Raw genomic sequence first — 21,288 nt, forward strand, 5'->3', positions numbered from 1 at the left:
AGAAGCCAGGATTTCCACCCAAACTATCCCTTCTCCTGAGTCACGACTATATGAAGGGGAGTATGTCCTCAGCATGCTCCTTAACCAGATCTGGGTGACTCTTGTTAGAGACGCATCCCCTTGCTGCTAGAAGTGTTCTTAGTCTCTCATTGGCAATGATGGTAGCCCTTAGAGTTGTGATCCTTATACTTTGGCACGGAGCTCTCCATATAATTGTAGAGATACTTGGTGATGGAACTCTGCCAAAATTCAGAGGATCCTCGCCAGGGCAGGACACACTACTGTTTAGATATGAGAGGCAAAATTGATTCCTGACTCCATGGATCCATTTTGGAAAATAGATTCTGTGTAAAGAAAGAACTGGTTCAGATTAGGGTTCAGTTCTTGATCTGAAGTACATGGCTTGGGTTCATCTTTAGCTTCAGTATCGCTTAATATTTAATGTTACCCGAAAATGTGCTTGATTTTACTTTGCAAAGTTAGTTGGTGAAAGAAAGAGGGCAAAGAATTCCGAAAACACACCACTGGTTGGAAGTGTACATGAGGACCTGGTCATACAGTTCCTATGAGTAACAAAATGTCTGCCCTTTAGACTACATCCACATTATGAGCTGGTATAAATAGCAGTGTAGCCACAGTAGCATGGGTAGCAGCAGCCAGAGGCACAACTGAGCCATACTGAGTACAAACCCACCTGAACTGGGTCAGCCATGTCTCCACTGCCGTTGTCTGTGCCACGACAGCTACGCTTCTGTTTATACTCATGTTAGCTTGATAAGAGCTAGCATGAATATGTGTACTCAAGCAGGGGACCCGCACCCCTAGTTCATAGTGTCGTCATTACAGCCATAGAGATGAATGCAGTGAGTTGTAACCCACTGTTGAGGGGGTGTTATCTCTCTTCCCCGATCTGCAGAGGTTCAGTCTGTTACAGCTCTAATTAAAGCGCGGCTCAAGCTTTTAGCACTGGAGGTCTCTGATTCAATCCCTGGTGCGTTGGCCAAGATGGCTGCCATCGCATAAGGGAGCCAGAAGATGCTTAGACACCCCAGGCACTTGTCAATGCTTCAGTTAAAATGAAATCTTTTCTTTATTCAATTAGTAAGACTCTTTGTCTCCCTCCCTTCTAATATGCGCATAATCGTTTTGGAGACCCACCTGGATAATTAGTGAGAAGAGAATATGGCCACACTTGAGCAGGGAGAAGGGCCCTCTCATTTAAATATGCACTGATAAAGGAAGTGTTGGATTGAGAAATGCTAACAGGAGAAAACTGTGAGATCTGGAACTTTATAAATAAAAAAACAAAAATAGCCCTTGGATAGCTTCCTTGCTGTTACTGTATAAGGGATACACACAAACTGTGTACAAGTGCTGAATTTGCTCAGTGGCACTGTGACCAAAGTAATATAGGGGAGGCTGCTGGAGGCTGACTAGTTTGTAAGAATGAGCTACCTTTCTTCTGTATTGTTCAAAACAGGCTGCCTTTACTGCGATGACTGTGCATAAGGGAAGTTTGAGCTCAGATCATCTTGGCTTGAAAATGCAGCATCCTTCAGAAGAAACCTGCCTTTCTGAAGGAACCTCAGAGTAGCTTGAGCTAGACTGTGCCTTAAATGAATGAATTCCTTTGAAAATGGTGGCTAAGAAGCTCAACACAGCCAGGCCTCAACTGTCCATCCAGACCTCACCTGGGCAAGTTGAAGTCCTGGCTTTCGCTCTGTTGGAGTCTGGCTGTGGAGGATGGAGAGCAGTAAGGCCATGCAAATTTTGTTCCTGAGGTTGGTTTCTCTCATGGTGACTTTGGCTGCATGTTTATTATTGAAAATAGGAAATAACATTCAACTGAAACAGGAATCAAAGAGGAAGTTGAGCTGGGGCGACCAAACCATGTTTCATTTTCTAGAGCTCAATGTGTGACAAAGTACTGTTAGAGTTTTTCATTGAGCCTAAGCCTTAAGTAGTCATAAAGCCTTGCAAAAATATAGAGCCATTTGAGGGACCTTTTTGAATATATGAGAGCATTAAGCATATGTACTCAAGTTGGGATTTTGTGTATCTTTTCCTCTATCTTTTGAATACACCTTTACCCCGATATAACGCGGTCCTCTGGAGCCAAAAATCTTACCACGTTATAGGTGAAACCGCGTTTTATATTGGGTAGCGAAGGCTCCTTGTCCCCTGACCGTCCCCTGAGACCTTCTGCCCCTTAACCAATCCCTCGGCCCCGGCCCGGCACCCTTAACACGCCGCTCAGAGCAGTGTGTCGGAGCCATCCCTAGAGGGGTGCGGGGCCCGGGACAAATCAGCCTCCCTGCTAGTCTCCTCACCGTCCGCCTAGCGCTCCCGCCTGCCGCTCGCCTCCTCACCGCACCTACCTGCCCGCTGCTCGCCTCCCCGCTAGTCTCCTCACTATCTGTCCAGCACGTCTCCCCCCATCCGCCCAACCACCGCTCTCCTGCTTGCCATCTTCCCGCTCGCCTGCCTCCTCAGCCCCCTCCTGCCTGCCGTTCACCTCCCCATTTGCCTCCTCACCGCACCTACCCACCCGCCGCTCGCCTCCCCGCTAGTCTCCTCACCATCTGTCTGGCACGCCTCCCCCCGTCCGCCCAACCACCGCTCTCCTGCTTGCCATCTTCCCGCTCGCCTGCCTCCTCAGCCCCCTCCTGCCTGCCGTTCACCTCCCCATTTGCCTCCTCACCGCACCTACCCACCTGCCGCTCGCCTCCCCGGTAATCTCCTCACCATCTGTCTGGCACGCCTCCCCCCGTCCGCCCAACCACCGCTCTCCTGCTTGCCATCTTCCCGTTCGCCTGCCTCCTCAGCCCCCTCCTGCCTGCCGCTCACCTCCCCATTCGCCTCCTCACCCCGCTTGCCCACCCGCCTCCTGCCCGCCTCCCACCCCTAACACGCCACTCAGAGCAGCGTGTCGGAGCCTGACCCGCTGATCCGCCGGAGCGCGCGACCCCTCCCCCCAGACCGCTGCTTTACTGCGTTATATCCGAATTCGTGTTCTATCGGGTCGTGTTATATCAGGGTAGAGGTGTACTTTTCACCTTTACCATGTTGTTTCTGGTAATTCTGTGGAAGTTTTGCTTGAACATAGATGCAGACATTGACCCAGTGCTAATAAATCAGTAGCATAACTAGTAGCAATACAGCAGGGGGCAGCTGCAGCCCCTGGTATGCAACGAATATCAAAATCCTGTATAGCCTATGAAAATCAAACCACAAGTATGCTGTACCTCCTTCCCAATCAGTTTTAATGTCTGGTTGCTGTCAGTAAGGAGTAGACTGAGAGACTAACTGGAGACCTTCACTTAATAAGTAAAAAGAAGAACAGGAGTACTTGTGGCACCTTAGAGACTAACAAATTTATTAGAGCATAAGCTTTCGTGGACTACAGCCCACTTCTTCGGATGCATATAGAATGGAACATATAATGAGGAGATATATATACACACATACAGAGAGCATAAACAGGTGGGAGTTGTCTTACTAACTCTGAGAGGCCAATTAATTAAGAGGAAAAAAAAAAAAAAAAAAAAAACTTTTGAAGTGATAATCAAGCTAGCCGAGTACAGACAGTGTGATAAGAAGTGTGAGAGTACTTACAAGGGGAGATAGTCAACGTTTGTAATGGCTCAGCCATTCCCAGTCCTTATTCAAACCGGAGTTGATTGTGTCTAGTTTGCATATCAATTCTAGCTCTGCAGTCTCTCTTTGGAGTCTGTTTTTGAAGTTTTTCTGTTGTAATATAGCCACCCGCAGGTCTGTCACTGAATGACCAGACAGGTTAAAGTGTTCTCCCACTGGTTTTTGAGTATTTTGATTCCTGATGTCAGATTTGTGTCCATTAATTCTTTTGCGTAGAGACTGTCCGGTTTGGCCAATGTACATGGCAGAGGGGCATTGCTGGCACATGATGGCATAGATCACATTGGTAGATGTGCAGGTGAACGAGCCCCTGATGGTATGGCTGATGTGATTAGGTCCTATGATGATGTCACTTGAATAGATATGTGGACAGAGTTGGCATCGGGGTTTGTTACAAGGATAGGTTCCTGGGTTAGTGGTTTTGTTCAGTGATGTGTGGTTGCTGGTGAGTATTTGCTTTAGGTTGGGGGGTTGTCTGTAAGCGAGGACAGGTCTGTCTCCCAAGATCTGTGAGAGTAAAGGATCATCTTTCAGGATAGGTTGTAGATCTCTGATGATGCGCTGGAGAGGTTTTAGTTGGGGGCTGAAGGTGACAGCTAGTGGTGTTCTGTTATTTTCTTTGTTGGGCCTGTCTTGTAGGAGGTGACTTCTGGGTACTCGTCTGGCTCTGTCAATCTGTTTTTTCACTTCAGCAGGTGGGTATTGTAGTTTTAAGAATGCTTGATAGAGATCTTGTAGGTGCTTGTCTCTATCCGAGGGATTGGAGCAAATGCGGTTATATCTTAGAGCTTGGCTGTAGACAATGGATCGTGTGGTGTGTCCTGGATGGAAGCTGGAGGCATGTAGGTAAGTGTAGCGGTCAGTAGGTTTCCGGTATAGGGTGGTATTGATGTGACCATCGCTTATTAGCACAGTAGTGTCCAGGAAATGGACCGCTTGTGTGGATTGATCTAGGCTGAGGTTGATGGTGGGATGGAAATTATTGAAATCATGGTGAAATTCCTCAAGGGCTTCTTTTCCATGGGTCCAGATGATGAAGATGTCATCAATGTAGCGTAAGTAGAGTAGGGGCGTTAGGGGACGAGAGCTAAGGAAGCGTTGTTCTAAGTCAGCCATAAAAATGTTGGCATATTGTGGGGCCATGCGGGTACCCATAGCAGTGCCGCTGACTTGAAGGTATATATTGTCCCCAAATGTGAAATAGTTGTGGGTGAGGACAAAATCACAAAGTTCAGCCACCAGGTTAGCTGTGACATTATCAGGGATACTGTTCCTGATAGCTTGTAGTCCATCTTTGTGTGGAATATTGGTGTAGAGGGCTTCTACGTCCATAGTGGCCAGGATGGTGTTTTCTGGAAGATCACCGATGGATTGTAGTTTCCTCAGGAAGTCAGTGGTGTCTCGAAGATAGCTGGGAGTGCTGGTAGCGTAGGGTCTTAGGACAGAGTCTACATAACCAGACAAGCCTGATGTTAGGGTGCCAATGCCTGAGATGATGGGGCGTCCAGGATATCCAGGTTTATGGATCTTGGGTAGCAAATAGAATACCCCTGGTCGGGGTTCTAGGCATGTGTCTGTACGGATTTGTTCCTGTGCTTTGTCAGGGAGTTTTTTTAGCAGATGGTGTAGTTTCTTTAGGTAATCCTCAGTGGGATCAGAGGATAATGGCCTGTAGAATGTGGTGTTAGAGAGCTGTCTAGCAGCCTCCTGGTCATATTCCAATTTATTCATGATGACGACAGCACCTCCTTTGTCAGCCTTTTTGATTATGATGTCAGGGTTGTTTCTGAGGCTGTAGATGGCGTTGTGTTCAGCATGGCTGAGGTTATGTGACAAGTGATGTTGCTTTTCCACAATTTCAGCCTTTGCACGTCGACGGAAGCAATCTATGTAGAAATCCAGTCTGTTGTTTCGACCGTCCGGAGGAGTCCATGCAGAATCCTTTTTTTTGTAGTGCTGGTAGGGAGGATTCTGTGGGTTAGTATGCTGTTCAGAGGTATGTTGGAAATATTCTTTGAGTCGGAGACGTCGAAAGTAGGATTCTAGGTCACCGCAGAACTGTATCATATTCATGGGTCTGGAGGGACAAAAGGAGAGGCCCCGAGATAGGACAGACTCTTCTGCTGGGCTAAGAGTATAGCTGGAAAGATTAACAATATTGCTGGGTGGGTTAAGGGAACTACTGTTGTGGCTGCTTGTGGCATGTAGCAGTTTAGATAGTTTAGTGTCCTTTTTCCTTTGTAGAGAGGCAAAGTTTGTCTTGTAAATGGCTTGTCTAGTTTTTGTAAAGTCTATCCATGAGGAAATTTGTGTGGAAGGTTGGTTTCTTATGAGAGTATCCAGTTCTGAGAGCTCATTCTTAATCTTTCCCTGTTTGCTGTATAGGATGCTGATCAGGTGGTTTCGCAGTTTCTTTGAGAGTGTGTGACACAGTCTCTCAGCATAGTCTGTGTGATATGTAGATTGTAATGGATTTTTTACCTTTAGTCCTTTTGGTATGATGTCCATCTGCTTGCATTTGGAAAGGAAGATGATGTCTGTCTGTATCTGTACGAGTTTTTTCATGAGGTTGATGGATTTCCATTCCATACGGCTAAATGCAGTGCCTTGCATAATGACAAGTTTCAGAGTAACAGCCGTGTTAGTCTGTATCCGCAAAAAGAAGAACAGGAGTACTTGTGGCACCTTAGAGACTAACAAATTTATTAGAGCATAAGCTTTCGTGGACTACAGCCCACTTCTTCGGATGCATATAGAATGGAACATATAATGAGGAGATATATATACACACATACAGAGAGCATAAACAGGTGGGAGTTGTCTTACTAACTCTGAGAGGCCAATTAATTAAGAGGAAAAAAAAAAAAAAAAAAAACTTTTGAAGTGATAATCAAGCTAGCCGAGTACAGACAGTGTGATAAGAAGTGTGAGAGTACTTACAAGGGGAGATAGTCAACGTTTGTAATGGCTCAGCCATTCCCAGTCCTTATTCAAACCGGAGTTGATTGTGTCTAGTTTGCATATCAATTCTAGCTCTGCAGTCTCTCTTTGGAGTAATATCTTGCCAAATGAGGCATATACACAGTCTGCAATAAGGAGATTGGCTTAAACACATTACAGTATATTTTATTAACCTGGTTAATCCACAAATAAAGTTCTTCAAATCTCATTGTAGAAACGGAGAGGCATTAAAACACTCTCCATCAACCAACGGCACTCAAATGGAGTGATTGACCAGTTTAGATACACTAATTAGTGATGCTGAACAGAAACATTGGGCTAAATTCCTGGCTGCTGCTAAGGTCCTTTTGCACTGCTAGAAAAGCATTGTTCTAAAGGGGATGATGCTCTTAAATCAGTTCGGGGGGGGACTGGGGGGGCTGATAAGAATTCTCCTAGCCTATCGGAAACATTGGCTGACATAAACCTGGCATAGCTTTTTCTCACCCAGCTCTGTGTCCCTGTCTTCTCCTCTTCCCTCCACCCCCCTACTCCGCCTGCATCGGGCATATCGTGGCTGGTTACAGGCAGGGAGATAGTGTTTGGGGACACAGAAACGATGTGAGCAGGGACTGGGACCAAAGCAACAATCCCTAGTTGGCAGAATGGTTCCTAGAACATAAGAACAGCCATACTGGGTCAGACCAAAGGTCCCTCTAGCCCAGGATTCTGTCGGCCAACAGAGGCCACTGGCAGGTGCCCCAGAGGGAATGAACAGAATAGGCAATCAAGTGATCTATCCCATCACCCATTCCCAGCTTCTGGCAAACAGCCTAGGGACACCATCCCTACCCATCTTGGCTAATAGCCATTGATGGACCTATCCTCCATGAACTTACCTAGTTCTTTTTTGAACCTTGTTATAGTTTTGGCCTTCACAACATCCTCTGGCAAGGAGTTCCTTGCTCCTTGACTGTGCATTGTGTGAAAAAAATACTTCCTTTGGTTGGTTTTAAACCTGGTGCCTATTAAAGGATGCTGTTCTAGTCAGTGCAACTTAAAGCAGCCTTGTGCCAGGGTTTGTAGAATATTGTAGACCTGGTGCAGAGGGGCAGTTGACTCCTCCCTCATCTAGTGAGGGTGAATTACTCACTAGATCCTATCTAATAGTTTAATTTAGATTTAGCCTTTTCAAATAGAGATTAGTATTTTCCCTGTTTCCTTTAGCAGCATTGTTTTTCCCCCAGCAAAAGCAAGACCTAGAGGTTTTTTCAAGTGAGCGAAGTCAGTTGAGTTATCTCCTGCTTCCTGTGACACAGACTGGATACAAATCTTGTTCTTTCCATAAAGCATCACATTTGCATGAGCAGTTAGACTGAAGGTTGTGACATCACAGGCTAGCCAGATCTGTCCAGTGGGAAAAGGCACCTAGTATTTTGTCTTTTCCAGTTAAAAACAAAAAGTGGATTAATTAATCCCCAGAGTTTTCAGTTTATTTCTTAAAAGGAGGATGTGTATTATACTGTGATCTTAGAGGAGTGTAATATTTCATCCCACTGAAGATGCAAGTAGCAAAGGCAGAGGAGAAATGTCACCCACCATCCATCACACACACATGAATCAGTAGGCAGCAATAGGCAGTATGCTGTCCCTTTGGAAAGCTCATTATTTTTTGCCAATTCCTGTTTCACTTGATAAAGTGAAACTGTTCCTTCACAGCTGGTTATGGTAAAATGGGAAGAGCACAAAAGGATGGCATAAAAACTCATTTTGTTAAACAAGTTTGATGGCATGAGTGACAAGAGCCTACATTTTTAAAAGCGCCCGCCCATTTTGAGTGCCTGCTTAGAAACGTCTAGGACCCGCAGCCCTCACTGATTTCTGTCAGACTTATGGGTACTCGACACCTCTGAAAATAAGGCCCTAGCTGTCTTAAATCTGGCACTCAAAAATGGAGACACCCAAAATTAAAGGAGTCTTTTGTACCACATTTCAGAAAGCAGCACCCCCAATCATACTAACAGGCACCTTTGGCATTTTCTGTGGAGAGACCAAGTACTGAATGGATGAGGGAGATTGAATATATCCAGCCTTCCCCTGCAGCTGATCTCTGAGGTCAATATTGAGGTGTATTGTTGGAGGCAGTGATGTAGCTGCTGGGAGGGTGACCAGACAGCAAGTGTGAAAAATCGGGACAGGGGTGGGGGGGTTATAGGAGCCTATATAAGAAAAAGACCCCCAAATCAGGACTGTCCCTATAAAATCGGGACATCTGGTCACCCTAGCTGCTGGTGTCCTGATTCTGTAGTTAAATGAAGGACCCCATTTTTCCAGGCTATCCATCTGAATCACTAAATCCACTGAAAAAGAGCGAGGTGGGAAAAAAGTAATGGGTTTGCGCTAGAGAGATTTTGCTTATACTTCTGAGCTTTACTGCTTATGACCAATAGCAGGTAGCTGAAACCTGCACAATAAATACATTAAAAATGATAAATATCCAATAAGAGAGAAATCTAATGCATGTACAAGAAGTCATCAATTGTATTGTACATTAAGGATGTGTGGAGTTGTAGTCAAGGCAACAGAGGTCAGTGTTCCTCCACAGGTTTTGCTATCAGAAAGGAACCATTATTTTGGGGAAATCGCTCGTTTCCTGTTGGCACCAATGAAAAACTTTCCTTATCAGCATATAATGGTATGAAAGGAATTTGGATTGATCCTTAAAAGAATATAGACTTTCCACTAAATTGAAAGTTTTCTTAATGTTAGTGTTTTAAAGCTTAGCCAGTGAAAGATTGACATCTTGACCTTATCCTGCAAACTCCTAGGCATTTGTGTAACTCTACTCACATGAGTAAAAGTAAACACGCGCTTAGATATTTGCAAGATTGTGGCCCAACTCATTTTGCATAACCTACCACGTATAATAATACTTAGCTCTCAAAGCCCATTAAAGTCAATTGGGCCCATGTGCATGTATTTCATCCAGACATGGAAAAAACCTTTGACAAAGGATGTAAGTGTAATTATCTCAGTTCTTCAGAGAGGGAAACTGAGCAACACATAAGTGAAGTGACTTGCCTGAGGTCACACAGCAGAACTGGTAGTGAGACCCGTGTCTTCTGACTCCTAGTCTACTGCTGTGCTGGCACTACTGTTACAAGCAGGATTTGAACTGGTGATCTAAAGATCAAAGGCTCCATGTGTACTAACAAATCCCTGAACCATCTGGTTTCTCTATCCATTTATTTGTATAACAGAGTTTGCTTAATATTCAGTGTCTCAAAGAAAAAGCAGGCATGTGATCTCTCCTAGCTAAAGCTGGGTATGACTCTAGTCCAGGGACAGGCAAACTTTTTGGCCTGAGGGCCACATCGGGTTTCTGAAATTGTATGGAGGGCCGGTTAGGGGAGGCTATGCCTCCCCAAACAGCCAGGCGTGGCTCAGCCCCCACTCTCTATCCGACTCCCCCCTGCTTCTTGTCCCTTGACGCCCCCCCCCGGGACTCCTGCCCCATTCACCCCTCCTTGTCCCCTGACCACCCCTGGAACACCTGCCTATCCCCCACCGCTCAGTCCAACCCCTCCTCTCATTCCTGACTGCCCCCCTGGGACCCATGCCCCATCCAACCACCCCTTCTCCCTGTCCCCGACTGCCCCCAGAACCCCTGCCCCTGGCTGCCTCCCACCGCCCCATCTAACCGCCCCGCTTCCTGACTGCTCCCCTGGGACCCCTGCCCCCATTCAACTCCCCTGTTCCCTGCCCTCTGACCACCCCGACCCCTATCCACACCCCCACGCCCTGACCACCACCCCGAGCTCCTTTTCCCTCTATCCAACCCCCCCCCCCCCCGCTCCCTGCCCCCTTACCGCACTGCCTGGAGCACCGGTGGCTGGCGGCGCTATAGCCGCGCCGCCCAGAGCACCAGGACAGGCTGCAGCACTGCAAGAGCCCCACCACCCAGAGCATTGTGCCGGCAGCGCAGTGAGCTGAGGCTGTGGGGGAGGGGGAGCAGCTGGGGAGGGGGAGCAGCGGGGGCTACCCTCCAGGGACAGGAGCTCAGGGGCCAGGCAGGAGGGTCCCGTGGGCCGGATGCGGCCTGTGGGCCATAGTTTGCCCACCTCTGCTCTAGTCCCTATTGGTGAAGCAACTCTTCCCATTTGGTCATTGTTTGACACTGGAAGTATCACATCATGTGTTTTGAAGACTATTCTTTTCTTATATCTATATTTGCTTGTCTCCTATGAGCTGTTGAAACTGGTTCACCACCTTGTAAGTTATGGCACAATGCCACCTTAACAGGTGAACCTGAAGAGAGAAATGCCAAGGAACCAATAGGCTCATCTAACTTCAGCTTGAAAGGCCAAGTGGCAGTTTATGCTGAGCCTCCCCTGATTTTAACAAGAAGCACAGCACATACAGAAATATGCTCTTATTTTAAGAGTTGGTGTTCAGGAATCCGTCATCTATGCTACACCTAGAAATACCTAGACACCAGCTTAGAGATGCACTGATGCTGGAAATGTAAAGAGAAATGCCTGCTATAGTTCTGTAGAGAATTTTTATTGTCCTTGTTGAAGAGAAGAATATGATACTAAGGAATAGCTCTTCACAAGCAAGAGGTGCCCACAAGTTTCCTCCAAAGTGTTCCTTCCCTCTTCTCCCTCCTCCCCACTGGTACAGAAGCATGTGCTGTCAATGATTCCAATCATTTTCTGTTGAGTCTTATTTATGTAACCAAGTATTTGGTTCCATATGCTGACTGAACTAGGGTCATTGATTTCATGAACTTGGGAGAACCTCTTAGATGAGTTTCAGACAGAATCCTCTGAAGAGCATTGTTTGCTTCAGTTAACAACTAAATAATACTAATAAAATACTTGGTATTTATATAAGGTGTGACTGAGGTAGTAGAATAAGACACGTTTTAAGAAATATTGTGTAAGGCCATGAGTCTGCAAACATTTAAATTGGACTAATCTCATGTGTAAAGTAATCTACCTACTTAAGTGCCTCGACTTTTAACAAGACTTAAGTGCCTTCAGTCACTTTTAAAAATGGGAGTTAGGCTCCTAAGTCACTTAAGCACTTTTGAAAATTTTGCACTAGATGGGCATTTCCTAGTAAGTACAAATAGGTGCTTGGGTTTTTGATTAGGTAGATCCTGTTAAAACAATGGAGAATGCTATTCAGGAACTTTAAAAAAATCACTCGTGCATTGTTTTTCTTTCATTTGCATGTGCTGTTTAGATGAGCTGTTTTCATGGCAGTCATCCATTTGATATCAGAAAGCGCATCGCTTTCTGGGCTGTCGATGTAATTGTAGTAATAAGACAAGTCAAGGCTTGTCTTGCTTTAAAATGAAAAAAAAATCCAGCTTTTGAATACAAAGCATTTTGTTGCAAAAGAAAGATTGAGAATATGAAGAGTTTTAAAGTGTTGCCTCTGTTGTTTTCTAAAGGTATTCTGGGTTTATAAAAAAAATGAAAATTGTGAGAGAATCTATTGCTATTTAATTTCCATATCACCAAAAATATGATGGGTGCTTTGCAGGCGTGTGAAAAGAGACAGTCCCTGATCCAGATTGTTGCTTCTTTTCTCTGGATTTGTATGTTCATTCAGACCGCAAGCAAAGAGCAGTGTGAATGAGTGATGGAAGATAGCATGTTGTGTTAATTCTGTGATTTACCTTGTCTGCAATTTGGTTTATTACTATTATAGTAAATGGGGCTTTGTGAGCATACTGAATAAGAGAGACAGGCTTCTGGGAAACCTTCAGCAACAGAAGCACACAGCAGTCATCTTTTTCTAATTTGGCCATCTCTGTCATGGAGTTGGGGAGAATGGACTGTGGGCTGTTTGATTATGGTCCAAGCAATGGTCTCTGTCTGCTTGATTCAGATCAGGGATTTGAACCTGGGTCTACCACATCGGAGGTGAGGGCCCTAATCATTAGGCAATTCTGGGGCATAGCGCCATCTGTTGCTCCACCCTGGATCTGCGAAACCTTCCTGACAAAGGTTTTGTCGAAAGGGATACATTTCCACAAAGTTTTGGTTTGGTCAAATCCAGCATTTTTCAACGAAAAAAACATTGAACAGCTCTAAATACAAGTGCACATCGGTATGTGCCTGACTGAGCAGGGCTTTTCCTCACTCTTCTTGCTTTAGTTAGAATTTGGCTCAACAACTGGAGTAGAATCCCAATGTAAAATAACTGTCCCTGTCAAGGGTAAAGTAACACACACGAGGGGCTCCTACTGTCCCAATGAGGTTAAAATGAAAGTCTATGCAGCAGCCAATTTTTTTTAAAGACATTAGGAATAAATTGGCTTTCTGGACATTTTCTAAATGATCTCAAACTCGTGCGATCTTAAAGAAGTGCACTTTATTTGTACTGTTGAGTTCACAAACCTTTTAAACTCCTCAGAAGCTCTGGAAGGACTGTTAAATAACCCCCACAGTCTCTGATTTCAGTCTAAACCAATACCTCTCTCTGAAGGTGAGTTGTTCTACCATCATATTATTACACTTGGACACCAAGGAATGGTACTGTCTTCACAGGGGCATATAGAATCGTAGGACTGGAAGGGCCCTCAAGAGGTCATCTAGTCCAGTCCCCTGCATTCATGGCAGGACTAAGTATTAATATGTCCTTCCCCTTTCCTTTTTTCACAATGGACTGCCCCAGCGACTGCTAGAATGTCTCTAATGGGCAGGCAGAAGAATCTGTTTCTCCTTTTTGGTGTGTCTGCTGCATAGTGATTGAAGAGCAGTGGAGGTGAAGGGGTGGTGGCTGTGTTTTAGTGAGAAACACGCTTATCTAATCGGAAGCTCTGAAAGCTGGCTCAGTAAGAGCATGAGCTGGGGATTGTTTGGTGTCTGCAAGGCATTTCTCATAGTACTCTGAATCTGAAGAGAGGTGGAGTGCACTGCTCACCGGATTGAGGAAGACTGGAAACTAGACTAAAGAAGCCTTAGCAGAAGGTATATGTCTCCTTGTGAAAACTAGATGTAGATGCCACTTTTGGCTGCAAAATGGGAATATTGTGCTGGGAGGGAGAGATTGTGTGACTCTGTAATGTGGCTGAATGTTTTTTGAATCACAAGAGACAGTGATGATGGATTCACATACTTTTCATGTCCTCATGCATCAGAGGGATTTATTTCTGGTCTCAGAGTCTTTCTGCCTTTTAGAAAGAGAAAACAGCTAATGCAGTTTTATGTCTACGTGCTGCATGGAGTTCAAATGGAGTTTATGTAGTTTCTAGTTGGTACTGTGCACTGAGGTAGTGTGGGAGCTACGAACTTTTCTTGTCGAGTAGTTTTTAATAGATATGTTCTTTGATTATTTCTGTAGGTTTTGCTGTATACTGATAAAGGTTGAGATCACTTTAAAAGTTTCACTGCCGTTTAGCTCAACGGGTCTTATCAGTTAACATTGAAAACACTGCATGTTTTTAAAAGATGGTTTTTGTTTGCATAAAAATGAGGAAATGAAAAGTTTAATAATAACACATGGAAATGGTTGGATGCCTCAGTCAGACTGGCCGTGTAGCATCTTGCCGTAGTAAAAAGTAGCATGGATTTGATTTGTTTTTATTCTGAAAACTATTCTGTAGCAATTCCTCCTGGATAATATACAGGCTATGGTAATTGCACAGGACACCACAGTGTAAGCTGCAGTGTTTGGGATCAATACTGTAGAATCCTGGAGTCTTTTTTTTAATTTTGGTCAGGGCTTCCAAAACCCCAAAGTACTAAGCAAAGTTGCATGATATGGAAAGCCTTTCTGAGAGAGTAGCCAGTAGTGCACAAAAGTTAGGGGGATTCTTAGCCAAAAGGATTATAAGGCTGACGAGAGACATCTCCATTCTGAAAAGATCAGACTTCTGATAATGAAAAAAAAAGAGAGTATCCTGAAGCTGGCAGTGCCCCAGCAAAAGTGTGGTTGCCATGGCAGTTTCCAGGAGAGGGTGTAACTCTCGCTCAGCAATAATTCGGAGACCAACAATGAGCCTGCTTTCATTCTGACACTACACAGAGGAATGTTACGAGGATGTAGGGGATGCTGAATAAGGAAAAACAGGTTGTGACACGTCACTGCCAAATAACCAATTTGAAGTATCATTGCCTCAAAAAGACTTGTGAAATCTTGCAGGTACTTAGAGAATACACAACTTATTTGCATGAATTAGTTTTTGGAATATTCCACTACTAACCAGAAATATTTCTTTTTACAGCACCTTTACTACTTGGTTTTAGCCAAGTATTTCCATATGTGTTACTTTGGCTTTATTTTTAATCTCTAATGTATTGTAAAAGCTTAACTTTACCAAGCTGGTCAAAATACAGCCAAATGGCATTGCAGGAGGTTCCTTTATATCAATAGTACTAAACTGTTTCCTGCCACTGGTAAGAGGGGATGGCAGCTGTTGTCATCACATAGTTTTGTGTCCCATTAGTATACCAAGAGCATCTATAACAAAATACTAATGATAAAGGTACATGGTGCAAGTATCACCTTTTCAGTGGACTATTTACTTGGCAAAACATAAGAAACCAAGGGCTACTTTAGTCATCTTGCCATTGAACCTGAGAAGAACCACTAAGAATTCAGTTGTTTAGCTCCTGCTACTATCAGCATGACAGGTTTCCTCTTGGTATGACTTAAATGAAGGCAAGCATACCATTGCATTTCCACTTTGAGTTCAACTCTGTGCTCCCTGTGCTTCCTACTGTCATTATAATTTTTTTAAACGTTGTATTGTGGTACTGTTAAAGGCCACAGCCAGGTCCCTGTACAGATATAAAAGAAATGAACATGATCTCTTTGGGACAGTAAAGCCCCAAAGAGCTTACAGTGGAAATAAACCTCTGACCGGATTGTTTCAGGGCCAGACTTTCACTGTGTGAGAGGGATGTGGTTAAGTTGAAGCCATTTGCAGCCGTTTGAAATTATTGTAAGCTAAGATGGGTTACTTCTCATTTCTGTCTCTGAGCAGATCCTTCTTGAAGGCTTGGTGAGCTTAGGTGACAAGACCACAATGAAAATGCATTTTGTGGTGAAATGACTTGCCAAAGGTTCTAGGGTGTAAATGTTTCACTTTCAGGTCCTACTCCTGCTCCTATTGAAGTCATTGGAAATTTACTACCAGGAGAGCAGGATTGGACCAATAATGATATTGATGAAAGATGTTTGTTAGGCAGGAAACGGCAATGTTCAGTTGGAAGCTTAAAATCCCCACCATAGTTTGAGACTTAAGAACCGATTTGATAAACGAGACACATGCCTAATAGATTCCAGGTCCTGAGGCGCTCAAGGATGTCTCTAGCAGAGCTCAGTGTGCTGACTGCGCTGGCCTGTCAGTGTGGTTTTCCTGGGGGAGAAAGGCAAGTTCTGAATCCCTGCAGAGACTTTGACGCACGCTGGGTTAACTCCTGACTCAACTTTCTGAGCAGGTGTTTTACAAATGAAGACATGTTACACATTTGTATTTGATGGATGATGGAAATGGCCACCTGGAGCAAAAATAGGGCAAGTTGCAAATTATTTGCTCATAATGCATTAGAAGACCATGAAGATCTAAGGATTATTGTGGACAGACATCTGGGCTGTTCAGCACTTATTAGTTGGAATCTAGTAAGCCTTTTCTCTCAAAGGCGGAAAGTAGCACTCAATACGAGTGCACTTGTTCAGCAGCAGTGACACATACAGCTATTCTTACATCCAAATACTGTACCAAACTGGCTTTGGTGTTCTGTGCGTGGTAGAGTCTCTGAACTGATTTCAGAGAAGCAGCCGTGTTAGTCTGTATCCGTAAAAAGAACAAGAGTACTTGTGGCACCTTAGAGACTAACAAATGTATTTGAGCATAAGCTTTCATGGGCTGTTCTTTTTTCTCTGAACTGAGTATCATAAACCATCTCGAAATGACTTAAGGCTTCATCTTCCACATGCAGGGATCAGTGAAATTGGAGTAGCTTAATGTTTATGCAAATAGACCTATTGTGTCTTACAATTCACTGAATTAACTGCATTTGGACTGGAAAACTGTGTTCCCTTATGATGAGGGAAAAATCTTCAAGATCTATGCTATTTCAATGGCATCCTTGAGCTATTTCCTTTAGAATAAAGATGCAACAGCTGTGTGGATAACATAAATACTTGCTATACAGGTTGAATACTAGTAAGTGGTGGTGCCAGATATCACCTTGTTATTTTGAGCCAGATCTTCAAAGGTGTTTAGGTCCTTTGAGGATCTGGGTCTTTGTTCCTATCACATTCATCTTCATGGTATTTGAATGCCCTATGCTAGTTATGATAGTCTGTTAGGTTTCCCGTGGTGCATGGAAACCCTGATTGTATATGAAGATGAAGGAAACAAGGTAGGAAGTAAAATGCCTGTATATCTCAGCTTTTAGGGAAATGCTCTAAAGTTATGTTCATGCAGGGGAAAATTTAAGGAGCTACTTGCATGGTTCTCCTGAATTGGATATTTTGCACATCAGAGGTGAGAAAACTGACAAATAAGGAGGGGGGAGGGAAATGGATTATTGTGAAAAATAAAAAGCTCTGCTCTTAGAGTACACTCTGAGCCACTGACAGAGAGAGACTCTGTTAGACATTTCTAAGTTATTCTATTTAAAAAGAATTAGATACGCTTCTCTGCCTTCAGTATCTAACTGATTGTTCTGCAGAGTCTGATTTTTGCATTTTGAACCTAGTGTTGTGTGAATGCTCCAACTAGCATTACAAATGCAGGATTCCTGAGAATGTGTGTACTGGATGTAGTCAAATCCACTAATTACTGTGACTTTGGGGTTGGGAACAATGCAGTTAGAATGAACAAAGGATGAAGAATATGTACCCTTTGCTTAGATGGTCTGAGTGCTAAGATGTTGTTTATCACTCACTGTCCCCAGGGTGTTGGAAGGAATCCCCAAAGGTACCAGCTAGCATTTATGATTGCACATTGAAATTAATCAAAGGGCATAAAAACCTATCCAGCCCTATGTGTTTATATTTGTTGAAACACATCATAGGATTATATTAATCAGAGTGAAAAAGGCCTCTTAAATTAGTTAGTTTCCCTAGAAGGACAGAACATAGTCCCTAGTTCAGAAAATATATCCTACTCAGGTGATTTTAGCATGTTTTCACATGTGTCAGTTCAGAGAGTACTTTATGAATACTCCGGATGCATGTTAGAATAGACTGATGTTTTTATTTTTATTTTGTTTCTTATAGCCTGCCTTCATTTTATGTCCTATTGTTCTTTGATGTTGGTGTGTAGTGTGTCTAGCCTCATGCTTAGAGTCTGTCTTCCTTTTTTTTTTTTTTTTTAGGTTACACTGTGTAACCCCACTTTCTTCAAATGATGCTCTCAGTGACATCTGTGCAACTTCAGTGCCTGCAGTGGGTTTGCACAGGTGTAACTGGAAACTTAATAAAGCTTCCCTTGGTGACGCACAAAGAGAAAGTCAGCTGGATTCTGCTTTCCTTAAGTGTGCTGACTGTGCAGTGCCACCAGAGGTAAAAAGCTGTGCAAACACATGTTTGTCATTGAAGTAAGCAGGTGTAGGATGCCTTGCAATGCACACAGTGAGCACATCTGTTGAGTGAGAAAGAGGTTTAACAAATATTTTTCAGAGAGCAGAACGTTATCCTTTCACGAGAGCCTCATAACTAGCATTCAGCAACAAACTAGACAAAAAGTCCATTTTTGCTTAGTTTCCTGCAGTTCAACACGCTGGAAGTGGTGTTTGAAGTGGGTTTCTTTCTTTCTTTCTTTCTTTTGGATTTTTGGATTTTATTAAATACAGTTACACAAAGGAGGAGCCCATTTATTCATTTTCCTCACTGCGCAGTCTGGCATTTGGATTGGTGATCTTGATGGCAGGCGGAGCTGCTTGTTCCACAATTCCCTTGCTGCTCTTGGAGGAAACATCATGAGCAATCTCTGCACAGTAAGACTCATCATCAGCACCTCAAGTTCTTTGCTATTGTGGACCAGAAACTTTTTGAATCCTGTGGGCAGCATGTGTTTCGTCTTTCCCTTGCTGCAGAGACTGGTCACTGAACTGTGAGGCTCGTCAGCCCCGAATAGAAGCATTAAAGTCGGCACTGGTATTTTGTTAGCAGGATGGGAAGAATTTACGGCTCATGTCAGAATTGAGAGGCAGAATTGAACCAGCTGTTGACCCTAGGACGAAGCTACTGTAAAGTCTCATAACTGAGAGACTGATTACCTCCAAAATAGTATAGCAATACTGGCTATGGTTATACTCAGCCAGGTCCTTTATGTGATTTTTGCATTGCACAGCTATGATCCATATTTCCTGTATGGAAACAAAGCATAGGAGGTGGCACAGCCCATAGCACAGCTATATTGTGAGGCTGAAGGTTACAGAATATCGATGAAGCTCACATCTCTGCTTATGAGTAGGAACTGTGGCATCACGTTATTTCCTAGAAAAGAAATGAGTATTTGGTCTTGCCAAGGAATTTGCTGTGAGAAAATTTCCTAATAAGAATTGCTGTGCCAGAAACCTGGGTGTAAAGGAAAAGTAAATGTAGATATTCAAGGGGCTAAATTCTGCCCGTATCTATACCCTAATAAAGACAGTAAGTTTGCATTATTGTAATGTAATTAAGGGTGGAATATGGCTCATTGTTAGGTCATCCATAAAGGACTCGACATCATTCGCTTCATTTTATTATTGGTTCCTATTTAAAGAGCGCCAGAGACGTACATGACCATGTGCAATGGGTAAAGTGTTTGCCATGCAAATAAAGTCCCTGCCTGAAAGAGCTTCAAGACTAAAGATATTTGGAGAATTATTGTTGAGGCTACCAAAGCATATACATATTGGCCATCTAGTGATGGAAGACTCTAATGGTAAGGAGCTGGGGGATTGCATCAGAACATGATATTTAAAGTGCAGAAAAATGACTGAAGTTGACATGTGATTCCCAATATACTGTCTCAATGATTCCATATCAAATGTGCTCAGGTTACAAGTAAAAATCTGTTTTTCCTAACTGCCAGCCCTTCACACCTGACCTGGAATCTGAAAATCCACCTGGATTTCTTTGTTTTGTGGCTCACCAGTGATAGCTTCTCTCATTAGAATCTTGTGTCAGTGATGACGCTATACATTTACTGCCCCTCCAGATTCAGTCAATCCAAATACAGCAGAAGTGCAGGAAATAACCAGAGGAGAACGATATGCATCGGGTATATGGGGGATGAAGCTGGATGAAGAAGATGTGTCCAAAATCCCACATAATAACCTTTATTAAAAATCTTAAAAATGGAAAAACAGCACATCAAAACTGCCAATGATTAGCTTTAAGTTACTCACTGATATTAGCCCTCCCTACGTGTAAATGTAACACTGTGATACCAACATAGATGTTTATGTAATTCTGATATTCAACAGTAAAGATATGATTGTTGTTAGTTTCCCCAGGTATCCAGAAAGTACATATTCTATGGTAGCATTGTTATACGTGTTCCATCTGTGTATGCACCTTAAACATCATCAGACATTCAGAGTTTTAGTAAAAACTGAAGACAGGGAATCGTCAGGAGGTGCACATTTCAAAGAAAGATGTCATAGAAAACCTGTCTACAAAGTAAACCCAGTAGAAAGCTTGATTCTCAGGTCATGTAAAAGAGTATTGCTTCATTAAAGTCAGTGGACCATTTATATCAGCTCAGGACCTAGCCCAGAGAACCACTTATTTCTTTGTTATAACAGAGTGGGAATCATGCAATGTTACATAAATGTCAAAGCATCCTGTCAGGACTGATGAGTTGAGGGAGATCTCAAGTGGGGTTCCACAAGGATCTGTTCTGGGTCCAGTGTTGTTTAGCATCTTTATTAATGACCTGAATGTAGGTGTAGAGAGTATACTGCTCAAGTTTGCGGATGATACGAAGCTAGGGGGGTTGCCAGTACTTTGGAGGATAGAGTTAACATTCAGTGATATCTTGATAAATTGGAGAACTGGACTATCGACAACAAAATGAAATTCAACAAAGACAAATGTAAGGGGGTAAAAAACAAATACACAACTACGGAAAGAGGGATAACTGGCTTGGCGACAGCAGCACTGCTGAGAAGGATCTGGGAGTTGTGGTGGATCACAGCCTCCGCATAAGTCAGAAATGCGATGCTTTTGCAAAAAAAGCAAATATAATATTAGTTGTATTAACAGAGGTATAGCATGCAAGTTACTGGAGGTGATAGTACCACTCTACTCAGCACAGGTTAGGCCTCAGCTGGAGTACTGTGTCCAGATTTGGTCACCAATGTGTAGAAAGGATGTAGAGAAACTGGAAAGAATCCAGAGGCGAGTGATAAAGATGATCAAAGAGATGGAATGCAAGCCATACACGAGCAAAGGCTAAAGTAACTGGGTATGTTTAGTTTGCAAGAGAGGAGATTAATGGGGAATATGATAGCGGTCTTCAGATCCTTGAAAGGCTTCCACAAAAAAGATGGAGGAAAGTTGTTCTTTGTTGTCACAGAGGGCAGAACAAGAGGCAGCATAGTTTATAGATTAAATCTCAGAAAAAACTTCCTAACTGTAAGAACAATAGGACAATGGAACAGACTGCATAGGGAGGTTGTGGAAGCTTCTTCACTGAAGGTTTTCAAAAGAAGGATGGATAGCCATCCG

General features: G+C 43.4%; 1 protein-coding gene across 5 annotated transcripts in view; it reads left to right on the forward strand.

Annotated features, from left to right (window-relative positions):
* ABLIM1 (actin binding LIM protein 1) overlaps positions 1 to 21,288 on the forward strand; it is a 328,840-nt gene that overhangs the window by 205,075 nt on the left and 102,477 nt on the right. The gene's annotated exons all lie outside the window — the stretch shown is intronic.

This window comes from Malaclemys terrapin, chromosome 7 (assembly GCF_027887155.1).
Source record: "Malaclemys terrapin pileata isolate rMalTer1 chromosome 7, rMalTer1.hap1, whole genome shotgun sequence".
Taxonomy (NCBI): domain Eukaryota; kingdom Metazoa; phylum Chordata; order Testudines; family Emydidae; genus Malaclemys; species Malaclemys terrapin.